This window comes from Sminthopsis crassicaudata, chromosome 1 (assembly GCF_048593235.1).
Source record: "Sminthopsis crassicaudata isolate SCR6 chromosome 1, ASM4859323v1, whole genome shotgun sequence".
In the NCBI taxonomy this organism is placed as follows: Eukaryota; Metazoa; Chordata; class Mammalia; order Dasyuromorphia; family Dasyuridae; genus Sminthopsis; species Sminthopsis crassicaudata.
Genome location: NC_133617.1, coordinates 488,209,480 through 488,225,769, shown reverse-complemented (window position 1 = coordinate 488,225,769; position 16,290 = coordinate 488,209,480). Strand labels below are relative to the sequence as shown.

The 16,290-nt window shown below is 36.6% G+C and overlaps 1 protein-coding gene across 1 annotated transcript in view; it reads left to right on the top strand.

The window, feature by feature from the left end:
- Window positions 1–2,953: 2,953 nt before the first annotated feature.
- Window positions 2,954–16,290, top strand: part of LOC141550532 (uncharacterized) — a 36,875-nt gene continuing 23,538 nt past the window's right edge. The window contains exon 1 of the mRNA XM_074281302.1: window positions 2,954–3,197. The gene's annotated coding sequence lies outside the window, so the exon portion shown is untranslated. The remainder of the gene's footprint in view (window positions 3,198–16,290) is intronic.

Here is a 16,290-nt window from a genome sequence, read left to right as displayed (position 1 = left end):
CATGAGCTACCCTTGTTGGAGGAGAGCCTTTTGATATTTTTAGTCAAATTGTCCTTGTAATTTCTTTACTTTTTGGACTATTTTGTATACATATGTATATACGTGGGAAAGAATTCATAAGGCCCTGAACTGAACTGACAGCAGTAGGAACGGGAAGGAGGGACATTTACAGGAGACAGTTTAGAGAAAGAATTTAAAGAATTTGGTCTTGCCAATGGTTTTGCCCAGCTGCGAGTGCAGCAGACTCCTCAATTGAAATCCCAGCTCTGTGAAGAGGCCCTCTCTTCTCGGAACCTCAATTTTCTTACGTGTGAAATAAAGCATAGCCAGGCAATCCAGTGGAGAGAGCACTGGGCTTGGAGCCAGGAAGTCCTGAGTTCAAATCCAGCCTCAGACACTTGCTAGCCCTGTGAGGCTGGACAGGTCACTTAATCTCTAAATTTGCCTTAATCCACTGCAGAAGGAACGGACAAACCCCTCCAGCAGCTTTGCCAGGAGAACTTCACGGATAGCATGGTTTGCACAGAGTAGGACTTACTAAACACCTACAACAAAATGAGGAAACTGGCCTAGATCAGTGATGTCCGACTCAGATTGGAAAGAGGGCCTTGAGATCGCTCGTAAGTGACTCAGAAAACTGCATTATCTAGATTGCGGGCAGGGGTTCTCCTGGCAGAGATGCTGGGATGGTGGGCCAGTTCCTTCTCCAGGTCACTTTATTCTTGGGGAGACGGAGGTAAACAGGGTTACATGATTATATTGGCCAGCCACATTTGAACTCAGGTCTTCTGGTTCCACACTATCACTCCATCCATTGCACCCTAATTTGATACTGATGAGAGAATTTACTTTGTGGCTCACTCTCCCAGAACCAAGCTAGCGGTATCTGCCCTTCAAGATTCCAGAGGTATCCTGAGGGGTTTGAATAGCTTCTCCAATGCTATTGGCTTGAGCCCCCATTGGTTATGTCTTCTCTATTATGTCACTGACTAGCATCCTAGTACCATTTAACATTAATTAGTTCTAAAAAAGGAAACTGTACTTTAAATATAAAACAACAAAAATATTTTTTCAACTAATATCTCAAGGGAGCACTCACCTATGTGATATTCTCTGAAGAATAGGGCCATTCTTAGTCCATTCCTGAATAATATGAATTAATTAATTAATGAAATTGATTCATCAGTATGTGATGAATCCTTCTTTCAACTATTAAAGCTGTGTTCTAAAAGTCATTTCTTGATCCTGAGAACATCAGCGTGGAGCCAGATGCAATAGTGCAGGACTATCTATCCATAAATGTTCCAAGGTCTCTTCACTACACTAATAACTACTTCCCTGGAAATATTCTCCCTGACCTCCTGATGGAGATAGTACCCTAAGAGTTCTGTACATGGGCCATATGTATGTGTGTATATATACATATGTGCATATACATACACACATACATACAAACATACACGTATGTTTGTTTTCCCAAGTAAATATGATCTCTGTGAGATTAGGAACTTGTTGGATCTTTGCTTTCCTTTTCCTCAATGCTTGGTAGTAGAAATAGCCCCTTCCTCTCCTGGAAAAGTCATTACAAAAGCTAACCCCACGAGTAGGGTTTGTCTTGTTCCATGGAGCTGGTTCGGGTGGGAGAGGGAGGATGACAGTCATTGGGGAGAATTATACAGGTTTCTGTTCCTGACCTTAAGGTAGGTTAAGAATGGAGACAGAGTAATCAAAGTTGGCTGAAATAAGAATGAAAACTAGAACTAGATTGGGAAGGGCGTGAAATGTTAGAAGCAGTTTATACTTTAGTTGACAATGTTGAACCAATGAAGATATTTTTTCGAAATGGAGATGAGGGGCAGCTAGGTGGCGCAGTGGATGGAGCACCAGCCCTGAATTTAGGAGGCCCCGAGTTCGAATCTGGTATCAGACACTTAACACTTCCTAGCTATATGACCCTGGGCAAGTCACTTAACCCCAGCCTCAGGGGGGAAAAAAAAAAGAAATGGAGATGAGATCCGAGCTATGCATTAGAAGGATTGAGACATAGTATAGAGCAATAGTATCAAATTCACATCCAACTCAAATAGGAACAGAGGCCACAAACCACAAATAAGGATCCCTGTGACTTGCTTATTGACTTGGTTTTAAAATGTCATATTATATTTTTATTTTATTAAATATTTACCAATTATATTTTAATCCACGTTGGACTACAGTTGGGATACTTTTGGTACATTGGAACCTTTAGGGCCCAGATTTTTAAACTGTGCATCATGATCCCAAACAGGGTCTTGTAACTAAATAAGGGGCCCCAAAATTAAGATTTATTATCAGTAAAGATTTTATTTATATTTCTGTGTATCTATGTCCTAGGGTCATATAAAAATTTCTCTGGCAAAAAGGGATGAGGTGTGGAAAAAAATTTAAGAAGCCCTATTTTAGGGGAGAGCATAGATTGGTAGCAGAAGCACCAATTAGGAAGTTATTACAATAGCCTAGGCTAGGAGTGATGAAGACTTGAGTTAAGGAGTTAGTCGTATGAGTGGAAAGGTCTGGAGAGATTCAAAATGTTATCAAGGTTAGAACAAAGAAAATTCAGCAATAAATGGAATGTGGGAATTGAGGGAGAAAAAAAACAAAAATGACTCAAGTTATGTGTGGATGAGTGGGAGAATGGTACTTTAAACACTTTTATTCAATAAATATTTGTTAATCACTCACTATGTACTGGGCCTTGTCCTAAGAATTGGAGCCAAAAAAGGAGGGAAAATATATCCTGCCCTCAAGAAGTTTACAGTCTAATAGTGGGGAGCAATATGCACACAAATATATACCCAATAAGCTATATAGAGAACAAATAAGAAATAATTAACAGAGGGAAAGCACTGGAATTAAGAGTATTTGGGGAAGGCTTCTTGTAGGAGGTAGGGTTTTGGTTGGGAGTGGAGGAAGGAGACATTCCAAGCATGCAGGACAGCAAGAGAAAATGCCTGGAACTGAAAGATGGAGCATTTTGTTGAACAGCCAGGAGGCCAGTGTCACTAGGCCAAGGAGCTTGTGCTGGGGAATGGGTATAAGAAGACTGGAAACGCTATGAATTTTAGAGGCCAATGGGACATTCAATTAGAAATATTCAGCAGATAACAGAGAGAGGTTGGAGTGAAGATACAGATTTAGAAATCATCTGCATGGAGGTGGTAAGTAAAACCATGGGAATGGATAAGTTCCCTGAGGGGATACAGGCAGTTTTGGGTTTATGAAAATTTGCATTATGCAAGTTTGATTTTATGAACGAATTCATCAGCCTTCCAAATAAACACTTATGTTAACTTTACTATATAATACTATGAGAATTTCTCTCCCTCTCTTACTTCTCTTCCCCCCTCTCTCTGTCTCTGTTTCTCTCTGTCTATCTCTCTGCCCTTTAGCTTGGTGCTTTTCAGCCTCCTCCCCCATCCCATCCCACCCCCAAAAAACCCTCCTCTAAACAAAAGCTGAAGAAAGGAGTATCTGTTTCTGCCTCCAATGCTGCTCCCTCAGAATCAGACTTGGTATGAGACCTCTGGCTGCAAGAGAGGAAGCTTTACCCTACTCTATTCCCCTACAGCACCTATCCCTCAGTGGGTCTTTTCTGTCCTCCTGAGTTTGAATACTACACCCCGCATCCTTCCCAAATCTCTTCTTCTCTTCTTTCTCTTGGTCCTGGTCAGGCCCCACTCACTGGTCCTGGTCTATGTGTTTCTCTTGCTTTCCCCTCTGTCTTCCCTTGCCCAGTTCACACCATTTGCCACCTTCCTGGCCCCTTCTTCCCATTCCTTCCCCAGGTATCCCAGATTCACAATTATGTAAAACTTAGAGTAGAGGTCTACCGAAAAGGCCCACTCAAATAAAGCAAGAACTATCTATGTTGAAAAGAGGCAGATGAGTAAGGGAAAGGCTTTTGTTTGGCTGAGGCAATTGGGGTTAAGTGACTTGTTCAGGGTCACACAACTAGGAAGTGTTAAGTGTCTCAGGCCAGATTTGAATTCAGGTCCTCCTGACTTCCGGGCCACCTAGCTGCCCCAAGGGAAAGGCTTTTTTTTTTTTTTTTTTTAATTATTTTCTCCAGTTACATGTAAAACCTTTTTTTACATTATTTTTAAAATTTTGAGTTTCAGGTTTTCCCCCTTCCTCTCCATAGCCTCCCATTGAAAACAACCATGTGAAGTTGTGCAAAACATTTCCATAAAAGTCATGTTGCAAAAGAAAACATAGATCTCCCCTTCCAAAAAAAACCCTCAAGAAAAAAATAATTTTTTAAAAAGGAGAAAAAGGAGTATGTTTCAGTTTGTATTCAGAAACAATCAGTTCTTTCTCCGGGTATGGATAGCATTATTCATCACAAGTCCTTCAGAATAGTCTTAGATCATTGTATTGTTGAGAATAACAAAGTCATTCACAGCTGATCATCCCAGAACATTGCTATTACTACATATATAGTACATTTCATTTTATATGAACTCATTGAGGACTTTTCAGATTTTTCTAATATCATCCTGCTCATCATTTCTTTTTTAAAATAATGATAGCTTTTTATTTTTCAAAATACATGCAAAGATAGTTTTTAACATTCACCTTAGAATTATATTCATTATATTTGAATTTAGGAAGTGACTCCAGGGCCAGCATTCTATGCTTTATGGTGATACCTAGAGCTGCCTGTGACTCAATGTTAAAAAAAAAAAATGGTACAAGTACCAGGATAATTGTAAAGGAAGAGAGGCAATAACAACATCAAGATTATATATGATGATCAATTCTGATGGACATAGTTCTCTTGAGGAATGTGGGGACTGAGGATGGATCGCAACATAGTATTTTCACTCTTTTTGCTATTATTTGCTTGCATTGTGTTTTCTTTCTCATTTTTTCTTTTTTGATCTGATTTTTCGTGTGCAGTTTGATATTTGTGGAAATATGTATAGAAGAATTGCACATGTTTAACATATATTGGATCACTTGCCATCTGGGGGGGTGGAGGGAAAGGAGGGAAAATTTTTGAACACAAAGTTTTGCAAAGGTGAATGTTGAAAATTATTTAAAATTATTAATTATTAACTCTGACACTTATGAGCTGTGTGACATGGAGTACCATAAACCTCATAAAAAATGAAGGTCAGACAGACTTGGCTCTTTTCAACAGGGAGAGGATTCAGGCCAGTTCCAGGGTCTTGTGATGAAAAGAGCCATCTGCACCCAGAGAGGACTGTGGGGACTGCGTGTGGATCACAATATAGTATTTTAGTTGTGGTTTGTTTGCATTTTGTTTTCTTTTTCATTTTTTTTTCCTTTTTGATCTATGCTATAATCTTTACAGTACTGTGAGGCGAGTCATATGACAGGGTTGCAAACTTTAAAATGCAATGGAAATGGGAGCTGTTCTCTTTTTTGTGGTGGCAAAGAATTTGAAAATGAATAGATGCCCAACAATTGAGGAATGGCTGAATAAGTTTTGAGTTTTTCTTGTGCAGCATGATTATTGTTTATTATGTGTTTAACATATATTGGATTACTTGCTGTGTAAAGGAGGGAGAAAAAATTGGGACACAAGGTTTTGAAAGGGTCAATGTTAAAAATTATGTATATGTTGTAAAAATAAAAAGCTTTAATAAAAAAGTGAAGGTCAGAGAATTATGGAGAGACACATGGTGTGTGGTGAGCAGATCACACCATATTAGGAATGAAAGATCACACAGGAGAACTAATGTGAAAATGTTATTGGGAAGATGCCACTGGAAAAGGGAGTGAGCCTGTGAATAAATGACAGGGAAAACTGGTAAATTGCCTATGTGCCCCCTTTGTTTCTATCCAATGTGAAGGGATCTAATGGAAAGTCCTGAGCATCTTGTGTAGAAGCCCTGTGGAGGATTGATGGGAGGATGTGGATAAGAGTTGCATGAGTGTAAGAAAGTTTGTAGTCTATACTGTTGTAGGGACAGTTACATCAGTATTAAGTCTGTTCCTTTTCTCTGTTCACACAGAGGTCCTTGTCACTTCTTGCACAGTCTCTTTGGTTAACCTCTTAAATGGTTTCCTTACTTCAGCTCTGCTCTCATTCTATTCTCCTTAAAGCTGCCAAAGTAATGAATCTGACCCCATTGTTTTCTGTTCAGTAAACCCTAGTGCTTCTCAGACCAAATAGAAAGTCCTTGTTTGGCATTTGAAACCTGATTTGAATTTCCCTTTCCAGCTTTATTGTGGACTTTTGCCCTATATGCAGTATAGCTCAGCCAAATTGGCTTTCTGATTGTTTTTCTTTTTCTTTTCTTTTTTTAAAATTAATTAATTAACTTTTTAAACTTTTTTTTTTTTTGACAGTACATATGCATGGTTAATTTTTTACATTATCCCTTGCACTGCCTTCTGTGCCGAATTTTCCCCTCCTTCCCTCCACCCCCTCCCCTAGATGGCAGGCAGTCCCATACATGTTAAATATGTTATAGTATATCCTAGATACAATATATGTGTGCAGAACCGAATTTTTTTTTGTTGTTGTTGCATAGGAAGAATTGGATTCAGAAGGTAAAAATAACCTTGGAAGAGAAACAAAAATGCAAACAGTTTACACTCATTTCCCAGTGTTTCTTTTCTGGTGTAGCTGATTCTGTCCATCATTGATCAATTGGATCTGAATTAGATCTTCTCTATGTTGAAGATATCCATTTCCATCAGAATACATCCTCATATAGTATCGTTGTTGAAGTGTATAATGATCCCCTAGTTCTGCTCATTTCACTCAGCTTCAGTTCATTTTAAGTCTCTCCAAGCCTCTCTGTATTCATCCTGCTGGTCATTTCTTACAGATCAATAATATTCCATAACATTCATATACCATAGTTTACCCAACCATTCTCCAATTGATGGGCATCCATTCATTTTCCAGTTTCTGATTGTTTTTCACACATTTCCTAACTCTGTTTGCACAGATTTCTCATGTCTAGAAGTCCTTCTTCTTCGTATCCATTTCTTAGAATTACCCTTTCTCCAAATAGTCAGTAATTGTTCTGATAATCAGCAACTGCTTGCTAAAACTAAAAGGCAAGCCCAAATATATCTTCTCCATCAAGGGGCCTGTCTGCTCCGGTCAGGCTTGCACAGCAGCTGAATGGATCAGGCCCTTTTTTTTTCCTCTTCCCATACTGTTAAGGTCAATAAATCCTGAACCTACTACCCTGGAAAAAATTGCTTAATGATTGTGCGATGATAAACTTTGATAGTCTTAGCTCTTCTCAACAATATAATGATCTAAGACAATTCCAAAAGACTCATGATGGACAATGCTATTCTCATCCAGGGGAAGAATTATGGAGTCTGAATGTAGATCAAAAAATACCATTTTCACTTTTTTGTTTTTGTTTTTTCTTTCTCGTAGTTTTTCCCTTTTGTTTGGATTCTTCTTTCATAATATGACTAAAGTAAAAATATTTAATATAATTGCTCTTGTATAATTTATATCAGATTGCTTGCTGTCTTGGAGGGAAGGGAGAGAAGGAGAAAAAAATGGAAATAAAAATCTTATAAAAGTAAATCTTAAAAACTAAAGAAAAATAAAAGGGCTAAGTTTTGGATCATGTCTAATATTTCCCCAAGTGGGAAAAAGAAATGTAAAATACCAATCAGATATGGGACAGGTACTTATATGATTAACACCCAAAAGAAATGCTTAACATGAAATGCTCACAAGCACGAATTCACAGAAAGACTTTAAAAAGGACTCTGTAATTTAATATTGTTATATTCTTCCAGATGGTTGAAGTTTAAACCTTATGAGAACATAAAACATTTGGGGGACTAGGTAATTTCATTACATCTCAGCTCTGCATTGTCTCTTCAAAGTTCAGGTCTCCCGGACACCTAGACCATTGTTGGGGCTCCTCTCTTGTTGGTGGGCCATCTTCTCAAATGCGGTAGCCAAGGGAAGCAGGATCTCTGGATCTCAGATTCACAGTTTCCTCCAAGGCTGAGCACAGCCATTTCAGGGTCAATGTTCCTTCATTTATACTCAGAAAAGAAACAGAAAACAGAAGAGACAGAGCTGTCCCAAATTTCTTTAGCCAGTATGTGAGTTTTAATTAGCTGTATTCATGGCTGCATAATATCCAGGGTGGGGAAAAAAGTGAACTGCCTTCTACATCCCTACCCACCTACCCAAAGAAGTCTCAGAATTACATCACACCACTGGCAAGTCCAAGGAAGAGATCCAGTGGTATTCTCACTTCTTTTCAAAAGATCCACTTATTATTAATTTAATTTAATTTTTTTTTATTTTAAAGCTTTTTATTTTCAAAACATATGCATAGATAGTTTTCAACATTCAACCTTGCAAAATCTTGTATTCCGAATATTTTTCTCCTCCCTTCCTCCCCACTCCCTTCCCTAAATGGCAAGTAATCCAATATATGTTAAACGTTAATTATTAATTCTTACTACCCAATAGCCACTAAAAGGATTGCTTCATTACTGCTTGCAAGAAGCTTCCTCAGCTGTTAGAGCCTGTCGTTTGGAAAACTACCTTGTATTTTATTTTATATATACTTTGTGTTTCCATGGGGCTCGCTTTATTGATGGAGATTGAAGGACAGAGCTGACGAGAGCTTGAGCGAGGAAAGGTCCTGTTCCTCTGGGAGAGAAAGCCTGATGAGAAGAAGAGTGGCCACATCAATAGTGTCCCTGTTCCCTATTTCTCTTGGTTCAGCTGAGATATTGTTCTCAACGGGAGAAGTCAATTATTTTGCACAATGTCTAGTAGACAGACAGACATCTAGATCGATGGATGGATAGATATACACATATACATGCATGTTAATATATATACACATATATAAAGATATTCATCTACATACTTTCTCTAATTTCTGTTTGCTATTAACTAAATAGACTTGTTTGCTATTTGCTATGTATGTTATTGTGGAACTGATATTTAGTGAGAAGGAAGTCAAATCTTGAGTTTGGGGTATTCCTTTTTTTTGTGGGGGGGGAAGGAATATTTGATTTGTTTATATAAGATATGGCAGCTCTATAATAAAAATTAGTTTTGAAAGGATTTTGTTTAAAGTTTAATTCATAGTATCAATTTAATTCCACACTCCAAAATATTTCATAAAATTATATTTTACACTTCCATTTGACTATCTCACTTAAATTTCCTTATTCAAGAAAAGGAAACTATAGATGGGTATGAACAGAGCCAAAACATAAAAGAATATCTATTTGATTGAAGTCCTGAAATAGTTTATAATTTTTTGATATAAAAAAATGAAAAATATCTATATATTATAGTTAAAAGTAAATTATCTTTGCCATAGTTGCATAAATTAGGTCCTGGTGAATATAAGTTTTAAAACAGGTTAGAGTCTTCAAGAATTGCTAATTAGCTTACTCACATCTGGAATGGGTTATATAGGCAACACTACATATAAACCATCAAAGATATAACATCTTCCAAAATCTATAAAGAAATAAGGGGGGACAGATAGGTGGAGGGGAAAGCAAAGGGTGGGGGAAAAGCAAGGTAGGTATCTGTGGGTGAAAAGAAGTAATGCAAACTCAAGTTAAGGAGTAGAATTAAAGCAAAGAGTTATCAAGGATAGAAAAAAAGGTGTGTGTGTATGTGTGTGTATTTATATCTATATCTATATTCTTGCTTAACTAAAACTTGCTTGGGAGAGTGGGATGGGGATAAATGAAAGGGGGAAAAAAAGAATAAAGTAAAAAAAGTGTACAGCAAAGAACAAAAGAACAATCTACAAGAAAGTAAAGATGAACACTCAAAAATATAATTTCTTCTACTGTTATATATCTTTCTTGAACTGATCATTTATTTTTATGCATTTTGAATCCTCTCTGATGTTTTGCTGGGCACATGACCAATATTCTATTTTGTTATATATTCCTTTTTTCCCCCCCTATTCTTTAATAAATAAATAAAGAAAATAATCAGTCAAATAATATGCTAAATTATGCAGTCTTTCCCTGTTAAGGGGAACATAGCAAACAGAAACTCAGCTTGAACCTAAACATTATTTTTCTTGCATTATCAATATTTAGGGGGTAGATAGATATAACTCTAACCTGATATTCTTTCTCTGGTCTCAATCTCCTTCTTCCTTTCCTGTCAAGAATCAAGTCTCCCTTGGAGAAAATTGGGTGGAGGATATTCTAGGGATCTATTCACACTGCTCTGCTATCCACATCTAGACAGATCTGTATTGACATACATAATCTATATGAACAACAAAATACATCACATAGCCTCTTACACTCATACATTTACATGTTGTATCCTGTAACAAAAAGTTCCTTGAGGACAGGGACTACTTAATTAAAAAAAAAAAAAAAAATCCTATCCCTAGTACTTAACATAGTGTCTTTGTACATGATAGATGTACTAAGATAGATAAGCTTGACTGGCTTAGATCACATTTCTGTGAAAGTGCCCAAGTTTAAAAGAAGGAATTTGTTTGTACTGACTTCAAAGGTAGAGAATATCAAAGGAAGTGTTTTAGTCTGCTTGGAATTTTGGGCTAAAGACATTCTATTGTGAATTTAATTATAACTATTCTCCTCTAATAATACAGTATTATCCTGTGACATTAAACAGACACTTTTCTTAAATCATGAATTGTATCTTCCTTGATGCAAAAGTCAAACCAAGGAAAATATAAAAGCCGTCACTGAAGAAATGTAAAACTGAAAACGAGGTAGGTTGGTCATTTAGTGAGAATGAAAAAAAGCAGATGGAAAACTTTCTCTTACAAGTTTGACTCAGACTGAAGCAGATTCAGGAAAATTTTACCCTGCAGGCCAGCTCCACATGCTGTTTTGACTTAAGGTCTCTGCAAGGGGAAGCTTAATAGCTAGGAAAGCTTCAAAAGGATATTTATGTAGGTATTGATCTGCCCTCCTATTCCCACCCTCCCAATGATAATAACCCTTTTCCTGAAGGCCATATTTCTTTTTGATGGTCCTTAGTTTCTTTGTTTATAATATAAGGTGGTTGCATCAAATAATTTCTAGGCTCTCTTTAAGCTGTGATGTTCTATGATCTGAATTTGGAGTGGGAAAGAAGAGTTCTTTAAGGGTTTCCTTTTGTTATAATTTTCTAAAGGTTGGAGGAAATAGAAGCAATGAACTCTGGCCAACAGGCTGGAATGGATAAACCAAATATTTTATTTTTTAAAATCATATAAATGTTTTAATGTATTTTTTGGAGGAAGATCATTTCTAGACTATGTAGCAAGAGTTTTTGTTATTATTATTATTATTATTAAGTCTTAAGTCTCCTTCTGGATCCAACCACGGTACGGTTCATTCATTTGTATATGTTTCACTGACTGACTGATTATCAGATTGGATTCCAATCTGTCTCATGGACAAAGCCTGTTATTCCCCAATAGTCTTTCATCAGTTTATTAAGTGATACATGCTTTTTGATTGTAAACTACCTTGCCCTATCCATTTCAAATGAATGGAATCCTTCTTTTCAGTTTTGATGATGAATGGAGAAGATGCTGTTCAAGTGAAGTTTTGAAAGCCCAGATGCCATTATTTTTTGGGAGTCTGAAGTGGTTAAAAATGAATATTAGTCACTTGGTCAGGATGGACCAGGCTCTACCTGGTGCACTTCAAAGGATGACATTTGAAAAGAAAAGCAGTGGAGTGGGATATAATGATTAAAAGGCCAGGCTTGGGATTAGGAAAGACTATGTTCAAGTTCTGCTTTTGACAAATACCAGCTTTAAAGAGCATCATAACATAACATACACAGAAAAAAATAAATTCAGAAAAGGGCAAAGAAACTGTTGTGACCAGTACAACACAAATGGGCTAGTGGTGATTGAAAATAAGGAGACAGAGTTGCTGATAATTCAACAGATCTGTTTATTAAAATCATGTTGCTTATATATCTTAAACTATGTTATTATGAAAGGCATTGTTCTGTGACCAACCCTGCTTTCTGTTTTCTATATGTTGAACATCTGCAATTCTATACATATCTCCACAATTATGCTGTATAAAAAAAAAAGATCAAAAAGAAAAAAAAATGAGAAAGAAAACAAAAAGTAAGCAAACAACAAAAAAAGTAAAAATGCTGTGATCCATATTCATTCCCCATAGTCCTCCTTCTGGTTGCAGATGACTTTGTCCATCACAATTCTATTGGAATTGGCCTGAATCACCTCTGTTGAAAAGAGCAACATCCTTTAATGTATATATATTTTAAAAATTTCTTTTCAATTACTAAAAATCCAACTTTTCCACCTCCCCTAAGGAAAAAGAAAGAAAAACAAAATACTTGTAACAAACACACCTAATCAGTAAAGCTTTTCATTTTCAAAACATTCATGGATAATTTTTCAACAGTGACCCTTGCAAAATCTTAAAAACAAGTTTTCTTAATTGGCCATATCTAAAACAATGTTCACTTTTGAAAAAACAACAATAGAAAATTTATAACTTCACATATAATCTTTTATTTTTTTCTTTGTATGTTTGAATATTTTACTTTGGCGATGATCCATAATTATATCTATAACTACAAAGTTACAGATAACTCACCAAATTAGATCATAGATCCAGATTCAAACAAAATGTTGGAAAACTTAGATGCCATCCAGTCTGAGATTGACCAAATTTGTGTCTATGTTATTCTGTTGTATTGCTTCTGAATTTATATATTTTGTAGTGTAGCAGCCACCTCTGGGGTACTCCTCTACCTTGTACAGGAACTCAAATTTAGGTTCTTAGAGGGTAGTTATTTTTCTTGGATTCTGGGGAACCCAGAACTATATCTCATGAACTCCTATTGGTGTGCTTCCCATTAACAATCAGCCAATAAACACATGTTTTGCTTCAACTCTTACCGAATCCTCTGCTATTGCATGGTATGGTTTCAAACAAACTGAGACCCACTGCTTCCTTGGTCATTGCCAGTCACTTTGACCTTTATCTTGCCAGTAGTCTTTGTTGACTATGGAGGAGGAGTGGGGCTGATGAACTTGCACATTCTGCTGCACTTAAATCCAATTCACTCAAAAGCCAAGATATCACTTTCCTGATGTCATCGGCTCTCTTTGAAAATGAAGAATGAACAACATAAGAACGATCGATAAATATAAAATATTCCCCTTATAAACTGGGTTATGTTATCCCACCAATGTACACAGTGTCCTTGGGAAAAATAAGTAGGTTTTCTATTTATTTATAGTAAAAAAAAATATGGTAGGTACACTTTGGGAATTCAGTGGCACAAAATACAGTGCCAAAACTTTAGGGATATTATACATTTTAAAAAATTAGATTTTCTCTCTTTTTGAAAAACTATTACACAGTATTACTTGACTAAATCGATCATTTACAAATATTAAGCCAATACATTTCTAATATCCAAAATAATGTAACTTTATTACTAACACACAATGACAAAGATTGATGTCTATGCAAGATAAGAAAAAACAAATAAAAACCTAGATATCACATCTAAAATTAGGGCTTTATGTTTGGATCTTTATATTCTTCTCTCCTTCTATTATATCCTGCTAGAGCTCCAGATTTCCATTCCAGTAGAACTCTGCCCATCCACAGGCTGAGCTCCTTCCTGCCCAGAGTGATTAATACTTCATGTCACTTCCTATCATGGAACCAATCAAAGCTATTGATGGAAGCCCAAGTACATGAATATTCAGGGAAGACTAGTCCCTCTGGTGTGATAGCCTGCCAGCTCTTTTTCAGAGCTGTTTCTCTACCTTTGGTGTTTACCTGCCACTCAACTCTCACTTGTGGCTCCAAGATGCTGTAGCTTGCAGAGCAGCCACATCCTGTAAACTTTCAGCAGAGAAGCTAAACCCAGGTTGGGGATAATCTAGGACTCTCAGACCCAGTGGTTAGTTAACAGTATGAGAAGAGTTTCTGGGTAGAATAGGCCACATTTATTAGGGAAAAGGACATCCTTCTGGAGAAATGAGCTAAACACTTCCATAATGTTCTCAACAGACAGTCATCAACTGTCAGGTTGAAATCAATTCCTCTCTATTTAAACTTCTCACTAAAGAAAAGGTTTTGAATGCCATTAGATTCCTCTTAAATGACAAAGTGTCTAGTACTGATTGTATTCTAAATAAGATGTACAAGGCAAGGGATTCACTGTTCATACAGAAGCTGACTAACATCTTCTGGGTTATATGTCAAAATAGGAGCTCAAGGATGCTTCCATTGTCCATTCTTCCTTCATAGACTGATCTTCACTCCAAGAAAGGTCATCTACCTGAGAGTCAGTGCAGCTTCAGAGAGGGCTGAAGAATAGTCTATATGATGTTTCCTGCTTTGAGTGCTTGCCTTGTGTGAGTTCTCCATAAAATAATTTTTTAGGCAAACGTACTTTTGGTCAAACAGCATGGATTGCCCATCAAAGTTGTGCTCTCTGTAGTAGAAGCAAATACTCCTTGAGTGTCCATCTTTTGCATTATCTACCCACAAACCAGGACACATAAATCAAACAGCAAAACTTTTCCTTAGGACAGAATAGCAGGACAAATAACTAGAGACAATCCGTGACTTCCCTTAATGTAGTCTCAGATTGCATTTCACTTTTTTGGCTTCCATGTCATACTGTTGTCTCATATTTAACTAGTAGTTCACTAAAATCCTTCACATCTTTTTCGGTTGAACTGTTTCTTGACTGTAGCTATGCCTCAGAAATCATATGATTTGTTAGGCTGTCCTGCCAACATACAAACAAAATTGAAGCCATACATCAGGAATTCTCTCTTTCACTCTAAATGTTCTACCTCAAATTGAGCATCAACATCTTTTATATTCTTCTCCTTTGCTCAATAGAACACAGACTTCTTGAAATTAACCCCTTCATTTATGCTCTCGATCCCATCCTACTCTCCATGCTTAAAAAGGCTTTCACTTTGTTCTGCTTAAGTACTATTCTATATATTTTTCCTTTCACAAAAAGTATCAGTTCCAAGAAGTCTACAAATTATAGCCATTCTTTTTCCTCTTTTTAATGCCCTTTGATGTGGGGAATTAATATAATCCTAAAGTTGTCCCCTTTTGCTAGAAAGGTACCAGAATCTGCTTCTCCTTGTTTCCCTTTGGAATTTCCTAATCCAAAGGAGTTCAGAAGGCAGAAAGTAAATTAAAATTCTCTTGGGATATAATACTTATGAATTATCAGTACTGATATAAGTCATCCATGAGAGACCTTTCTGAAATCCAGCATTATTGTCCTTATTTATCTACAACAATCTTCTGACCTTATATATACTCTTCTCCCTGCTTTGTTCCTAACTCCCTGTTCTTCTCCATTACATTTAGATGCCTTTTCTTCCCTTTTAGATCTTTGTCTTCAGGATTTTCAGATCTTGTGGATGTATTGTCTTCAGAACATAAGCTTCTCCAGGATAAGAACTGTCTTCTTGTTTTTGTATTCATGTAACTTAATACAGTGCTTGATACACAAATGCTAAATAAATGCTTGTTGATTTGACTTGACTGATATACTTGTTAATATCTCTTTGAAAGTAAACTCCATTCCACAAAAGGTTTTGCAATTGTCAATGCTGAAAAATTACCCATGCATATATCTAAAACATGTACCTTGATCACATGATTTTTTTTATATGTGCACTATGCTATGCATGTACCCTAGGTATGGTATGTCCATTCTTCCAATTGATGATGTAAGAGTGTTCCCCTAGATTAGGAGCAACATATTTTATTGTTATGTTTCTTACTATATCATTTCATTAAATGTCTTTGTTTTGAATTAATTTGTGTCCTCTGGCTAAAAAATAAAAGTAAATATGTAGATGGATTGTATGGATAAGGATTCATCTCACTTGCTTAGACACAGGAAAAGATATATATTTAAAAATTCTGACTTTGTATGAAGGGGAACCCAGAGAATATTTTAATCTGGAGTAGTTTCTTTAGGAATGTGTGTGAGAGAGATATACAGACAGACAGACAGACAGACAAAGAGAGACATAGACAAACAGAGAGAAAAAACACAAATACAGAGAGAACAAGACACACAAAGAGAGAGACAGAGAGAGAGAAGAGGGAGAGAGGGAAGGAGAAAGAGACGGACAGATGGATAGACACAGAAAGAAAGACATAGACAGAGAGACACAGATAAACACAGAGAGTAGCCTAAGTGCTCTTCATGACCTCATTTGGGATTTTCTTTGCAAAAGTACTGGAGTGGTTTGCCATTTCTTCTCCAATTCATTTTACAGATTA